We start from the raw sequence: 14,129 nt of genomic DNA, 5'->3' as shown, positions 1-14,129 counted from the left end.
CAGGATAATCCCTCCCTGTGCCTGTGAGATAATTGAGTCAGGAACTGTACTAAACTCAATTATCTCCAGGCACAGATAACACACATTTTAATAACACCCCAAAAGTACCCCCAAAACACATGGAAACCCCACAACAGTCACATCCCTTGATAGCCCCGATCTGGGGGACCAACATATCCAAAAGTTTGGGATTTCCATGGAAGTCATAATTTGACCGACTGCACACAAAGTCTTATGCCCAAAACAATTCCGCAGTTTCAGAGGTAGTGGTCGGTCTATTTTGGGGAGTTATAAAACCGAACAAATTCATGAACTGTTCCCCTGGCTCTTGAGTAGTGTTTGCTCCCCTAGTTCGTGGGAATAATACCGAATAGCGCTCTCCTGGCTGGTCGGTGAAAAGAAGCAGGCGTGCGTGAAGTTGACCGGCGTTCGTAAAGTCGTGTGTCCAATTTTAGTTAAAGTCACTTGACCGCTGCCTCTTTTTGTGCAACAAGATTGCCCCTGTTTTCTCCAGCATGTGGCGTTCGGTCATACGAACGGCGGCCACACAGGGAGAGCCCTTTATCTGGAGTTGTAAGGTTCCGCTCATTGCAATGTTCAAATATATAGGAGAGGGCGATAAGAGATGAAAGGAATGATGGTGCAGGGCGTTCCAAAAGGAGTCAATTATAAAGGAAGAAGTCTTATTCACATTTGGTAGAGCTTAATCCAGCTATGGTGTGTATAGCTTGCAGCGGTATAATCCCCGCTTATAGGATATGCAGTGAGTATCCTCTTCGGTGCAGTGACAGAGAGCCAAGGGGGAGATAAAAATGGAAACAATAATGGTGCAGTATGTTCCACAGTGGGTAAAAGATGATAAAATATAGTAAATACACACACATTTGGTAGAGCTTATACTAGCTCTAGTGTGGTAGGCATACATTGGTACAATCCCTGCCTCTAGGATATATGATGAGTGTTCTTAAAGATGGTATCAGGAGATCGGAGGGAAGATAATAAAACAGCAATAGTGCTCTCAATAAAATATTGCTAGTATATAAAATATACTCACAGTACATAGAGCAGGCTAACTGATCTATGATAATAGATCAGCATAGATGGTATGATCCCCACCTAGTGATACGTTTTACTGTTTTGAAACACTAATATTTGTGTTTAGCAAAGTCTCCCGAGTACATAACAGTATAAGTGTGTATAACAGTACCCCCCATGTACAGGTTTTAGAGTGTTTTTGAAAGTTACTGAGTCAAATATAAGGCTTGTGTTTCAGTTTTTTTCACATTGAAATTTGCCAGATTGGTAATGTTGCCTTTGAGAGCGTATGGTAGCCAGGAATGAGAATTACCCCCGTGATGGCATACCATTTACAAAAGAAGACAATCCAAGGTATTGGAAATGGGGTATGTTCAGTCTTTTTTTAGTAGCCACTTAGTCATGAACACTGCCACATTTAGCGTTCATAATTGTTTTTTGCATTTTTAACACACAAACAAATATAAATGCTAACTTATACATGGCCAGTGTTTGTGACTAAGTGGCTACTAAATAAGACTGGACATACCCCATATTGAATACCCTGGGTTGTCTACTTTAAAAAAAAATACATGTACATGTGAGGTGTGATTCAGAGATTTATGACAGATAACACTGTTACAATGTCACTTCTGATAAATTTTATAAATATATATTTTGAAACAGCAATGTCCTACTTGTACTTATAGCCCTATAACTTGCAGAAAAAAAGCTAAGAACATGTTAACACTGGGTATTTCTAAAATCTGGACAAAATTTAGAAACTATTTAGCACAGGTGTTTTTTGGCGGTTGTAGATGCGTAACAGATTTTGGGGGTCGACGTTAGAAAAAGGTGTTTTTAAAAAAAAATATTTTCATCATATTTTATAATTTTTTTATAGTAAATTATATGATGACATGAAAATAATGGTCTCTTTAGAAAGATGATTTAATGGCGAGAAAAACAGCATATAATATGTGTGGGTACAGAAAATGAGTAAGAGGAAAATTACAGCTAAACACACACACACTGCAGAAATGTAAAAACAGCCCTGGTCCTTAACGGTAAGGAAATTGAAAAACGGTCTGGGTACTAAGGGGTTAAACACTAAATGTATATAAACACCTCTTTATTTAATCACCAACACTACACACAAAAACACACCTGTCTTTAAAAGCCAACACTACAGACAAACACATTCCTGCATGCAAAATTAAAAAAAAAAATATCAGGACATACTTCTCCCACACAATGCTATTCAGCAAGCTGACGTGCTTTAGCGGTCTGGAGCATTCCTTTAAATATAATGTGGAAGATATTGGCCTAGACTAAGTGTTTTAATGCACTTTGTTTTTTTTCTATAGATAGATATGCATGCCTTTTTCATTCTTGGTGGTTTTAATTTCCATTCTCAATATTTTTTTTTTTTATTCTTGATTGTATCTTAATTTAAGCTGGTTAATTACTTTGAGTTTCTGTGAAATGGCTCAATTCCTTTACAGTTTGTGTATTTCCCCTGTATTGCTGAGATTGCTGTGTTTTTACATTGAACACTAGGTGGAGCCCAACTCTTGTTTATACCCATCAAGGCTCTGACCTTCCTTGGCTAGAGTTAAAGTAGTAACTCAAATATTAAAGGATCACAGTGTCATCCAGGCCACTTTATCTAAATGTGAAGAGGTCTGAGCGCACTGGTCCTGTCTTTTTCACCATTCAAGGTTTCCAGAAATGGCAAGGTTAACTTAGAAGGGTTAAACAAATTTCCAGTGGCGGTTACACTGTGCTAACTGTGCATGCGCATCAGGCCCCCAATGGAGCATTGGATTGGAACATATTGGAGGAAGCCATGCCTCTTCCTTGACGTAGCAGAAGGAGGAGAGGTGAGCAGTACCGAGGGATCCTCGGAGTGGGGAAAATGTAACTAAAAACCTATTTAAAAAATAAATAAATATATATATTTATTTATTTTTATCTGACACACTATTTACTTTAAATAAATGCCAAATTGTGTTTAGCAAATATAGCCTGATGTGTACAATCAACCCAAATGATAGGTAATTAAAAACCTTATTGCAAATTTAGTCTAAAACAGGTGATTTGGAATATAATCGCCAACTCTGCTATAGTCACATCTTGGCTATTTTAATTAAAATTTTGCTATCAATTCACCACAATTGAATATTTAGGGAATTAATCCCCATAACTTTATATGGTAATCATTTTACACATGCAGCATTTTTCACCAAAGTGAGAATTGCCTGGATATCAGAGTGAATTTCCCATAGTGTATCCTGTTGCCATCTCTTCCCCAGGTAAACACACCCGACCATCTACCAGATGTAAAATAAAGTGTGATTCATCAGACTAAGCTACCTTCTTTAATTGCCCCATGTTCTTGTTGTGACTCTTAAGTCACCATTGCAGGCACTTTCTGCTGTGGGTAGTGGTCACCATGTATCAATTTGAGCTACAGTTGCTCTTCTGTGTGATCAGACCTTCACTAGCCTTCACTCCCTATGTGCAACAATGAGCCTTAGGTGCCCCTAACCCTAGTGCCGGTTCAACCATGTTCGTCTTTAAAGCGGGGCAAACTGGGCAGCTGCCCCGGGCCCAGTTACTCCTGGGGGGCCCAAGGTAGCTGCCCTGTGGGCCCCGCTGTGCGCAAAACACATTTATCTGCCCCATGGGACCGGTCGGACGCTGTGGCCCTTTAACAGCGCGACCGGGCCCCCTTGCTTTAACAGGCTGGGAGGACGTGACTGCCGTTATTTACTTCCTCCCAGATAGAGAGAAGCAGCGTGGGAGGGAGGAGAAAGTCGTAAGGAGGGGGCTGAGCCTCTCACTCCCAACTACATCAGTCTGCCATTGGACCCCAGGCAAGCCATCCTCTTAAGTTTGCATGTGTGTCAGTATGTCTGTGTGTGTGTGTGTCAGTATGTCAGAGGGCTGCAGTGGTTATAGTTGATAAACCCCAACGATAAGGATAAGTAAACACAATATTAGAAATTCTAATAGGTGTGCATCACACAATGTGCATTATACAAGCTGATTATACCGTATATAAACCCACAGATATATATGCCTATCAGTGTATACTAAACGTTATTTCTTGCCATGACAGTATTTAAAGTTTGCTATGATAACTAGGAGTGAAATTAAGTTAGAAACACTGAGCTGGGGAAAGGGAGAGGAACATTTGGATAAGGGGCTTAGATCCCTCCTGTAATAAGATGTCAGAGAGCCCCGACTATAATAACACAGAACTATGGAGACCTTTTAACATACCCCCTGTGTGAGCTGCATGTCACCTTACTGATCACACCCAGACAGCAATGAAAACACAAGCAAGATGCAGACTATCTCACATTAAATCTCCTAAAGCTGCAGCACATCTCGCCACCTACAAACTCTGGGCCTCTCTCTACCCATCACTGCAGAGCATCTTATCCATACTGACAGGGGAACTGCTACCTACAGAGCATCTCTCCCCTCACTCAGTGCATGTTAGTATGTCTGTGTGTCAGTTTGTGTGTGTTCAGATGTCTGTCAGTCACTATGTGTCTCAATATGTCTGTCAGTGTGTATCTCTATGTTGTCAGTATGTGTGTCAGTGTGTATATCTGTATTTAGTCAGTATATCTATGTTTCTATACGTAGTCTGTATGTATCTGTATCTGCATGTGTGTCATTGTGTGTATGTTCATGAGTGTTAGTATGTGTAACTGTGTGTATTTGCATGTGTGTCAGGTTGTGTATCTGCGTGTCTGTATGTGTGTCAGTGTGTATCTGTATGTTATTGTATGTATTTGTGTATCTGTACGTTGTCAGTGTTTGTACCTGTGTGTGTATATCTGTCTGTGTATCTGTATAGAGTTAGTTGGTGTGTTTATCTGTGTATCTGCATGTGTGTCAGTGTGTCTGAGTATCCACATGTGTCAGTGTTTGTATATATGTGTCTGCATGTGTGTCAGGTTGTGTATCTGTGTCAGTCTGTGTCTGCATGTGTGTCAGTGTGAGTGTCGGTGTTTATATCTGTGTGTCTGCATGTGTTTCAATGTGGGTGTGTGTGTGTATGTGGCAATGTATGTGTACATGTGCATACATCTCAGCATTCAAAACGCCAACACTACACACAAGTACACCCCTGCATTCAAACATCAACACTACTTGCAAACAAAGTCATGCATTGAAGCGTCAATACTACATACAAACACACCTTTGTGTTAAACATTAAAGATATATATAAATACACACCCCATTTTGCATTCAAAAACAAACACTACACATAAATGCATGCTTGCATTCAAACGCTAACACCACATACAAACACACCCCTACATTTACACACAACATACTCCGTACAAAAACATGCTTATATTCAAACACACACAGGGCTCTGTGCTAAATACAACCCTGCAAGCATGGGAAAATGGTAGAGCACCAGCTGTCAAAGCATTGTTGGAGTTGCAAGAGAGAGGGGGATCTATCATTTGGCCACCCTTGCGCGGCCCAAAAAATGATTGCACCTGTGCCATCTCTACTTTAGTTTCACTGCTGCGTTGGGGAGTGGGGGACGTGATTGCATGTCACGGAGTGGGGGGCAGGGTCCAGGGGGCCCAATCAAATGCTTACCCAGGGCCCCATCAATATTAAAGACGGCCCTGGGTTTAACGGATGTCCTTCCGTGCACCACTTTCAGTAGGTACTAACCACTGCATACTGGGAACACCCCACAAATATTGCTGTTTTGGAGATGCACTGTTCAGATCTTTTCCCTTGCCCATTTTTCCTGCTTCCAACACATGAAATTCAAGAACTGACTTTTCATTTGCTGCCTAATATATCCCAACGCTTCACATGTGCCATTGTAACAATAGTGTGCGTCTGTGTGTTGTTGTTGTTGTTTTTTTGGTGCTATTTGTCCCTTTGTAAACCTTATGGTATTTTTATTACTATGTATATTCTGAGAATGGATAAATTGATCAAATTGTTATTTTGTTTCTCAGCTCCAAGAGCATCACAATGAAAAACATCTTGCTAAAATCTACAGTATTGCCCCATTTCCATAATATTACACAGACCAGTTTCGACACGAACGCCTTTCTCTGGGTGTGTAACAGTTAATATGGAGGGTGTGCTTACCTAAAGAAACACTACGGGCACCATAACAACTTAAACTCAGTGAAGCAGGCATGGTACCAGGAGATTGTGGACGTTGTTTTACCTTGAGAGTTTAAACCTTTTGCGAACGGTTTAACTGCTTCAGGACCAAACTTCTGGAATAAAAGGGAATCATGACATGTCATGTGTCCTTAACCCCTTAACCCCTTAAGGACACATGACATGTGTGACATGTCAAGATTCCCTTTTATTCCAGAAGTTTGGTCCTTAAGGGGTTAAGCAAAAAGTTGAGCAGATGGTACCTATCCAGAATCTCCTGGCACCATTGAAATGAAGTTCTTATGATGCCCTGAATGTTTAACTTTTAGATATCGATGAGTTAATTACTTGAAATATATCATTGTTGACCTGTAATTAAAGCGACAGAAAGCATGGAAAGCGCTGTGGCTTCATTCAATATAAGCAGAACAATTGTGACAACAAAAAGGCACGTATGTGGACCTTGGAAAGCAACAAATTATGTAGATTCACGTCACAGAGAAAATACAGCCACAGATAGGTGGATATTATACACAGTTCAAGTTTATTGCATAGATATTAAAAAGGGAGTGTACAATCTTCTGCACATTTTCACTTCTCAAATTCTAGACAAGAAAATTCTAAAAACAGGAAATTGTGAGATGAAAACCAACAGGACTTGCAATATTTTAGGTTTCCTTACATTGTCACGGGTTTGTTAGAAATAGCATTCTGGTACAGAATAGGCGATTCGTATACATCATTCAATAATAAAACGTATACTTTAACCATAGGGATTACATACTAACATTTCCAAATGGAGGCCATTCTTTATTTTAACATTTGATTAGTAAAATAGATCTAAATAACCTCATCCTACCACACCGCATTTGTAGGCTTCATGGAAAACACACCGTTTATAAGGAACGTTTTATATCACTGAGATTGTGCATGGATGCTATCTGTATCAATGCAGGAAGTTTGTTCTGGACCATATCTCCTCAGTGTATTGCAGTCTTTCAACTTCCTCTACCAAAGGGGGATATTGAGCATTTTCTTGGGTGGATAAAATGAACACTCCATGCACCATAACCACTGCAGTATGCCGAGAGTTCCCCGATGTCCTCCCAGGGTAAGCACTCTGTTTGTGAATGGTTTGACAACTTACCTGGGCTCCGCTAGGCACTGATCACAGAAATGCTGGAAACTCCTGCATGGATCTTACGTTAGCGACCCTGAGCTAAATCTTGCAGTGCAGGGCCGGCCTGTTGGCTGAGAGTGTCAGATGAGCTGAATCCTTCAACTTAGTTCAATGTAGGCAGTTTCTGCCTCTCATGGATGATGTGAGCGTCATCTATTGGTACCCAGGTAATTTGTCAAACTATTTGCAAACAGTGTAACTACCTGCCCTGGATGGGTGGCCTTTTAACCACTACAGTGTGTTTGGAGTGGTCCTTTATAAAGAGCAATATGTGGACAGGGGCAAATGTAAAAATGAGAAGTCTTCTTGAATTAAAGTTTGAATATAACACATAAAATAAAAGATAATTTACACATAAGCCATGGAATTTGGGAAGTGTCTAAAGATTTTAGAAAATATTCAAATTATTTAAAGGATTACTTGAACCACCATGACCACTTCAATCATCTGAAGTGGTGATGGTGGTAGGAGTCAGTATGTGCAGTGTTTCTGTGCAAGGCCCACGTGACGTCAGATGGAGGAGTGGCAGCTCCCGATGCTGGATTCCAGGGAAGTAAAAACTCAATTTTTGCAGGATTTATGGTGAAATGGAGACGGGTTCACTTCATTGTGCCCAATAGGCCGTATTATGCCAAAAAGGTCTCCCCCTGTTGGAGTAACACTATATGAGCAGGGCCAAAATCTCATCATTATTCCTGCTAAGATAGAAAAATGGTTATTGACTGCTATTGCTCAGTGGAATTTGATACGCATCACAGAGACTGTAAGCTAAACAAATCAATACGGCACATTTTACAGACGGGAATATGACACTAAAGGAATAGATCTAGATGGACAGGTTATCCTTTTACTCCACATGCAGTGATACCCACAGTCATACAGAGCTGGTTGTGGGACGAAAGTAGAGCTGTAAGGGTATAGACATGGGGATGGAATTCTAGACCTTACCAAGGAAGAACAGGAAGACCTGAAGAGGGTATTGGCATGTCCTCAGACAAGGGAGGAAAGCCTAAATATGGGGGAGCGTCAGAACTCCAGCTGCTGGTGTGCACTATAGGACTGGTCCAAAGTCATAACTTATATTGTCTCGTTCTGGTGTCATTTTTGACGCTGGACACTTTTACTCACCTTTTGTTTATGATGAGTCTATCTTGTGTCATTCCACCCGTGACTGCCCGTATGTGTCATTGCTGGGTAAGTGCACTGGAGTCATGCGGCACAGCCCAAATGACACTAATCCCTGAGACAGTTAAAGTTGTAGAATCTATTAAATTAAATGGACATTCCGGGCACCAATATAACTTTAATGCATTTGATAGATTTTGGCCTCATTAATCTGCTGCATTGTTTTGCATGCTCAAATCTTCATAGTTTTTACACAAAATAAAATAAATGTTTTGCAGAATTCTGCACCATAAGCCTAGCACCATAAGTGATGTTGAGTTGATGGGGTTGGCTAGGGGTGCTGTAAGGTTGGGGAGGTTGGCTAGGAGTGATGTTAGTTTGTGGGGGGTTGGCTAGGAGTGATGTTGGATTGGGGGGTTGGCTAGGAGTGATGTTGAGTTGGCTAGGAGTGATGTTAGTTTGGGGGGGGGGGGTTGGCTAGGAGTGATGTTGGATTGGGGGGTTGGCTAGGAGTGATGTTGGGTTGGGGGTTGGCAAGGAGTGATGTTGGATTGGGGGGTTGGCTAGGAGTGATGTTGGGTTGGGGTGTTGGCTAGGAGTGATGTTGGGTTGGGGGGTTGGCTAGCAGTGATGTTGGGTTAGGGGGGTTGGCTAGGAGTGATGTTGGGTTTGGCTAGGAGTGATGTTGGGTTGGGGGGTTGGCTAGGAGTGATGGTGGGGGGGTAGAGTAGGAGTGATGTTGGGTTGGGGGGTTGGCTAGGAGTGATGTTGGGTTGGGGGTTGGCTAGGAGTGATGTTGGGTTGGGGGGGTTGACTAGGAGTGATGTTGGGTTGGGAGGTTGGCTATGAGTGATGTTGGGTTGGGGGTGTTGGCTAGGAGTGATGTTGGGTTGGGGGGTTGGCTAGGAGTGATGTTGGGTTGGGGGGTTGGCTATGAGTGATGTTGGGTTGGGGGGGTTGTCTAGGAGTGATGTTGGCTAGGAGTGATGTTGGGCTGGAAGGGTTGGCTAGGAGTGATGTTGGGTTGGGGGGGTTGGCTAGGAGTGATGTTAGGTTGGGCGGTTGGCTAGGAGTGATGTTGGGTTGGGGGGGTTGGCTAGGAGTGATGTTGGATTGGGGGGTTGGCTAGGAGTGATGTTGGGTTGGAGGGGTTGGCTAGGAGTGATGTTGGGTTGGGGGGTTGGCTAGGAGTGATGTTGGGTTGGGGGGTTGGCTAGGAGTGATGTTAGGTTGGACGGTTGGCTAGGAGTGATGTTGGGTTGGGGGGTTGGCTAGGAGTGATGTTGGATTGGGGGGTTGGCTAGGAGTGATGTTGGGTTGGAGGGGTTGGCTAGGAGTGATGTTGGGTTGGGGGGGTTGGCTAGGAGTGATGTTAGGTTGGGGGGTTGGCTAGGAGTAATGTTGGGTTTGGGGGGTTGGCTAGGAGTGATGCTGGGTGGGGGGGTTGGCTAGGAGTGATGTTGGGTTGGGAGGGTTGGCTAGGAGTGATGTTGGGTTGGGGGGGTTGGCTAGGAGTGATGTTGGGGGGGTTGGCTAGGAGTGATGTTGGGGGGGTTGGCTATGAGCGATGTTGGGTTGGGGGGTTGGGTAGGATTGATGTTGGGTTGGGGGGTTGGCTAGGAGTGATGTTGGGTTGGAGGGGTTGGCTAGGAGTGATGTTGGGTTGGAGGGGTTGGCTAGCAGTGATGTTGGGTTGGGGGGGTTGGCTAGGAGTGATGTTGGGTTGGGGGGGGTTGGCTAGGAGTGATGTTGGGTTGGGGGGGGTTGGCTAGGAGTGATGTTGGGTTGGGGGGTTGGCTAGGAGTGATGTTGGGTTGGGGGGGTTGGCTAGGAGTGATGTTGGGTTGGAGGGGTTGGCTAGGAGTGATGTTGGGTTGGGGGGGTTGGCTAGGAGTGATGTTGGGTTGGGGGTGTTGGCTAGGAGTGATGTTGGATTGAGGGGTTGGCTAGCAGTGATGTTGGGTTGGGGGGGTTGGCTAGGAGTGATGTTGGGTTGGAGGGGTTGGCTAGGAGTGATGTTGGGTTGGGGGGGTTGGCTAGGAGTGATGTTGGGTTGGGGGGGTTGGCTAGGAGTGATGTTGGGTTGGGGGGTTGGCTAGCAGTGATGTTGGGTTGGGGGGGTTGGCTAGGAGTGATGTTGGGTTGGAGGGGTTGGCTAGGAGTGATGTTGGGTTGGGGGGGTTGGCTAGGAGTGATGTTGGGTTGGGGAGGTTGGCTAGGAGTGATGTTGGGTTGGGGGGGTTGGCTAGGAGTGATGTTGGGTTGGGGGGGTTGGCTAGGAGTGATGTTGAGTTGGGGGGGTTGGCTAGGAGTGATGTTGGGTTGGGGGGGTTGGCTAGGAGTGATGTTGGGTTGGGGGGGTTGGCTAGGAGTGATGTTAGTTTTTTTTGTGGGGGGGGGGTGGCTGGCTGAGAGTTATGGCTGCCCTTCCCGTTGACTGTATGTGAGATTTGGATGAGGCGGATATTGGAGCTCAGTGAATAGACCTCCATAGGGCAATCCAGGCTGATTGCCCCGGCCATTGTTATAAACTACATTTCCCTGCGGCCCCCGGGCAGCCCGGCGCATGCGCAGTGTCAATGTGACGCTTCTCCCAGGTAACCGTACTCGCCGTCAGGATTGAAGCATTCACTGGGCGTGGCTGAGCGGCGGAGTGGCATTCTCCCCGCCCCTCGCGCGTGATTGACACAGGCTTTTTGCTGGCCACGCCCCAGTAACGGACAGCGTCTGCCAACCGTTGTGTCGGATGTTGTGCGGTGGGCGTGTCCAGGCTGTGCCGGGGGCTGGTTGGGAAGGTAGGTTGTGACGTCGCTGGTGCTGCAGTGATGGAGAGCAGGGGGAGCTGGGGGAGCTGGCTGTGACCGGGCGCTGGGAGACCGGGATGGGTGCGCTCAGTGTGTGGCAGCGGCTGGCGGTTAGTGGGGTCTGTGTGAGCCGCTAGGATTTACCGGAATAGCCAGCATGTCACCCCCGGGCGGCCACTGAGGTAAGAGACCGACACCCCCCCCCCTCCTCCCCCTATCCGGGCCTGCACCGTGAGAGGACACCGTCATTACCACCATAACCACTGAGTACACTATCACCATAACCACTGAGTACACTATCACCATAACCACTGAATACACCATAACCACTGAATACACCATCAGTACCATAACCACTAAGTACACTATCACCCCACCATAACCACTGAATACACCATCAGTACCATAACCACTGAGTACACTATCACCCCACCATAACCACTGAATACACCATAACCACTGAGTACACCATTACCCCACCATAACCACTGAATACACCATCAGTACCATAACCACTGAGTACACTATCAACCCACCATATCCACTGAATACACCATCAGTACCATAACCACTGAGTACACTATCACCCCACCATAACCACTTAGGTAAGAGAACGACCCCCCTATCCGGGCCTGCACCGTGAGAGGACACTATCAGTACCATAACCACTGAGTACACTACCATTACCATAACCACGGAGTATACCATCATCATCACCACACCGTAACCACTGGAGTACACCATCATTTCCCCACTATGCCCACTGGAGTACACCATCATTTCCCCACTTTGCCCACTGGAGTACACCATCATTTCCCCACTATGCCCACTGGAGTACACCATAATTCCCCCACTATGCCCACTGGAGTACACCATTTCCCCCCTATGCCCACTGGAGTACACCATAATTTCCTCACTATGCCCACTGGAGTACACCATCATTTCCCCACTATGCCCACTGGAGTACACCATCATTTCCCCACTATGCCCACTGGAGTACACCATCATTTCCCCACTATGCCCACTGGAGTACACCATCATTCCCCCACCATGCCCACTGGAGTACACCAGCATTCCCCCACCATGCCTACTGGAGTACACCATTATTCCCCCACCATGCCCACTGGAGTACACCATCATTCCCCCACCATGCCCACTGGAGTGCACCATCAATCCCCCACCATGCCCACTGGAGTACACCATCATTCCCCCACCATGCCCACTGGAGTACACCATCATTCCCCCACCATGCCCACTGGAGTACACCATCATTCCCCCACCATGCCCACTGGAGTACACCATCATTCCCCCACCATGCCCACTGGAGTACACCATCATTCCCCCACCATGCCCACTGGAGTACACCATCATTCCCCCACTATATCCACTGGAGTACACACGCTATCATGCCTAAAGTAGTGCCAGCACCCCAATCATTATTAATCATTCTCACTGGATTACACCACCAGTCCCCCTTCAAGCCCACATGTATTTCTTGCCCACCTCTGCCACCAGCATGCCAACTTTACATAACTCCCTTCCCACTTTATGCAATAAATTCTAAATAATTTTTAATACATTGTACATGTCCCATAAATAAAATCCTCTCTCTCCCTACCTTTAACTTCCAATGATTTCACTCTTAACATAAACCTTTCAATACACATGCCAATGGTGTTCTATATGCTTGTCTCTTTAGATGTATACATTGCCATGTTTTATAGCACAAGTTATCTTTTAGATTTTAATGTTTGTTTTTATATGTATGAATATCTTGTGTAATATATACATTTAAATTGCCACATGCATTTTGAATACTGTAGTGTACACTACACATGTAACATAAATAGTTATGTTATAATGTGCAAAAAGGCAGTGTGTAAATATCTGTATATCTATACGGTACACACATGGCAAACTGGAATACCAATATCTGATTTCAATTCATATACAGAATCACATATACACAAACCTATATTGCGATTAATTTATTATACCGCTGAAGGTATAGAACAATTTGTTATACTGAGCAGCCCCTACATACATATGTTATGTTATATTGAATTATTACATTACCTTTACAATATGTATATTTAAAAAATAAAAAGAAACGCACAATTTTATATGTGAATTACTACAAATAATACGGATAAATCCTGTGAAAGAGATGATTTCAGAGTACACATTCATGTGCGTATACCATATATATATATTTATATATAACTGTGTGTTCTGTACACACACATAGTAGTAGGGAGGGGCCCTGTAGTCTTAATGTACTGAGGGATGCCCAACCTCCCAGCTAGCTTGTATGTGAACATTATACTAGCAAAGACCCTCCAGGAGAACAGAGATTCCCCATAGGAATAATCCTGTTTCTTTTATCTGAACAGCCATCGCGCATTCAGATCATTGTTTCTTTTTAATTGTACAGAGAGCATCCAGATATTCCCAGAACGTGGTTGCATTCTCTTAACATGTCAATCTATACATCCATTTTTAAATACTACCACGTCATTGTAAAATCCATACGTCTGTGATACCGTTGGTTAAATCCCATCCTTTTATTGCCGGTAGAATCTGCTTATCGTCCTTTGATGATTTTTTTTTATTATATTGAGGATATCGGATTTGCTGCATTTCGAACCAAATTGTACTATGGCACTATGGGATGTGATTTACTTTTAAAAATGATTATATTAATAATGGTATATTATTGAGTGATTCGTTGCTTTTTGTTTTGTGCTTGTTCATTTTAATGGGGTTGAGATCTACATTGTGCTGTACTATTCCACTCCTGCAGGGAGATGCCTGTTTGTATACTGAGTGCCGGTGATGGCTGT

General features: G+C 44.2%; 1 protein-coding gene across 2 annotated transcripts in view; it reads left to right on the top strand.

Moving 5' to 3' along the window:
• Window positions 1-11,228: 11,228 nt before the first annotated feature.
• Window positions 11,229-14,129, top strand: part of TTBK2 (tau tubulin kinase 2) — a 76,754-nt gene continuing 73,853 nt past the window's right edge. The window contains exon 1 of one of the 2 annotated variants that reach the window (XM_063439555.1): window positions 11,229-11,277. The gene's annotated coding sequence lies outside the window, so the exon portion shown is untranslated. Of the gene's footprint in view, window positions 11,278-11,418; window positions 11,469-14,129 lie in introns of those variants that run through there. The other variant, XM_063439556.1, reaches the window with a different exon arrangement.

Source organism: Pelobates fuscus, chromosome 13, assembly GCF_036172605.1.
Source record: "Pelobates fuscus isolate aPelFus1 chromosome 13, aPelFus1.pri, whole genome shotgun sequence".
Lineage (NCBI taxonomy): Eukaryota > Metazoa > Chordata > Amphibia > Anura > Pelobatidae > Pelobates > Pelobates fuscus.
The sequence above is the reverse complement of the archived record's forward strand: the minus strand, read 5'-3'. Positions and strand labels throughout refer to the sequence as shown.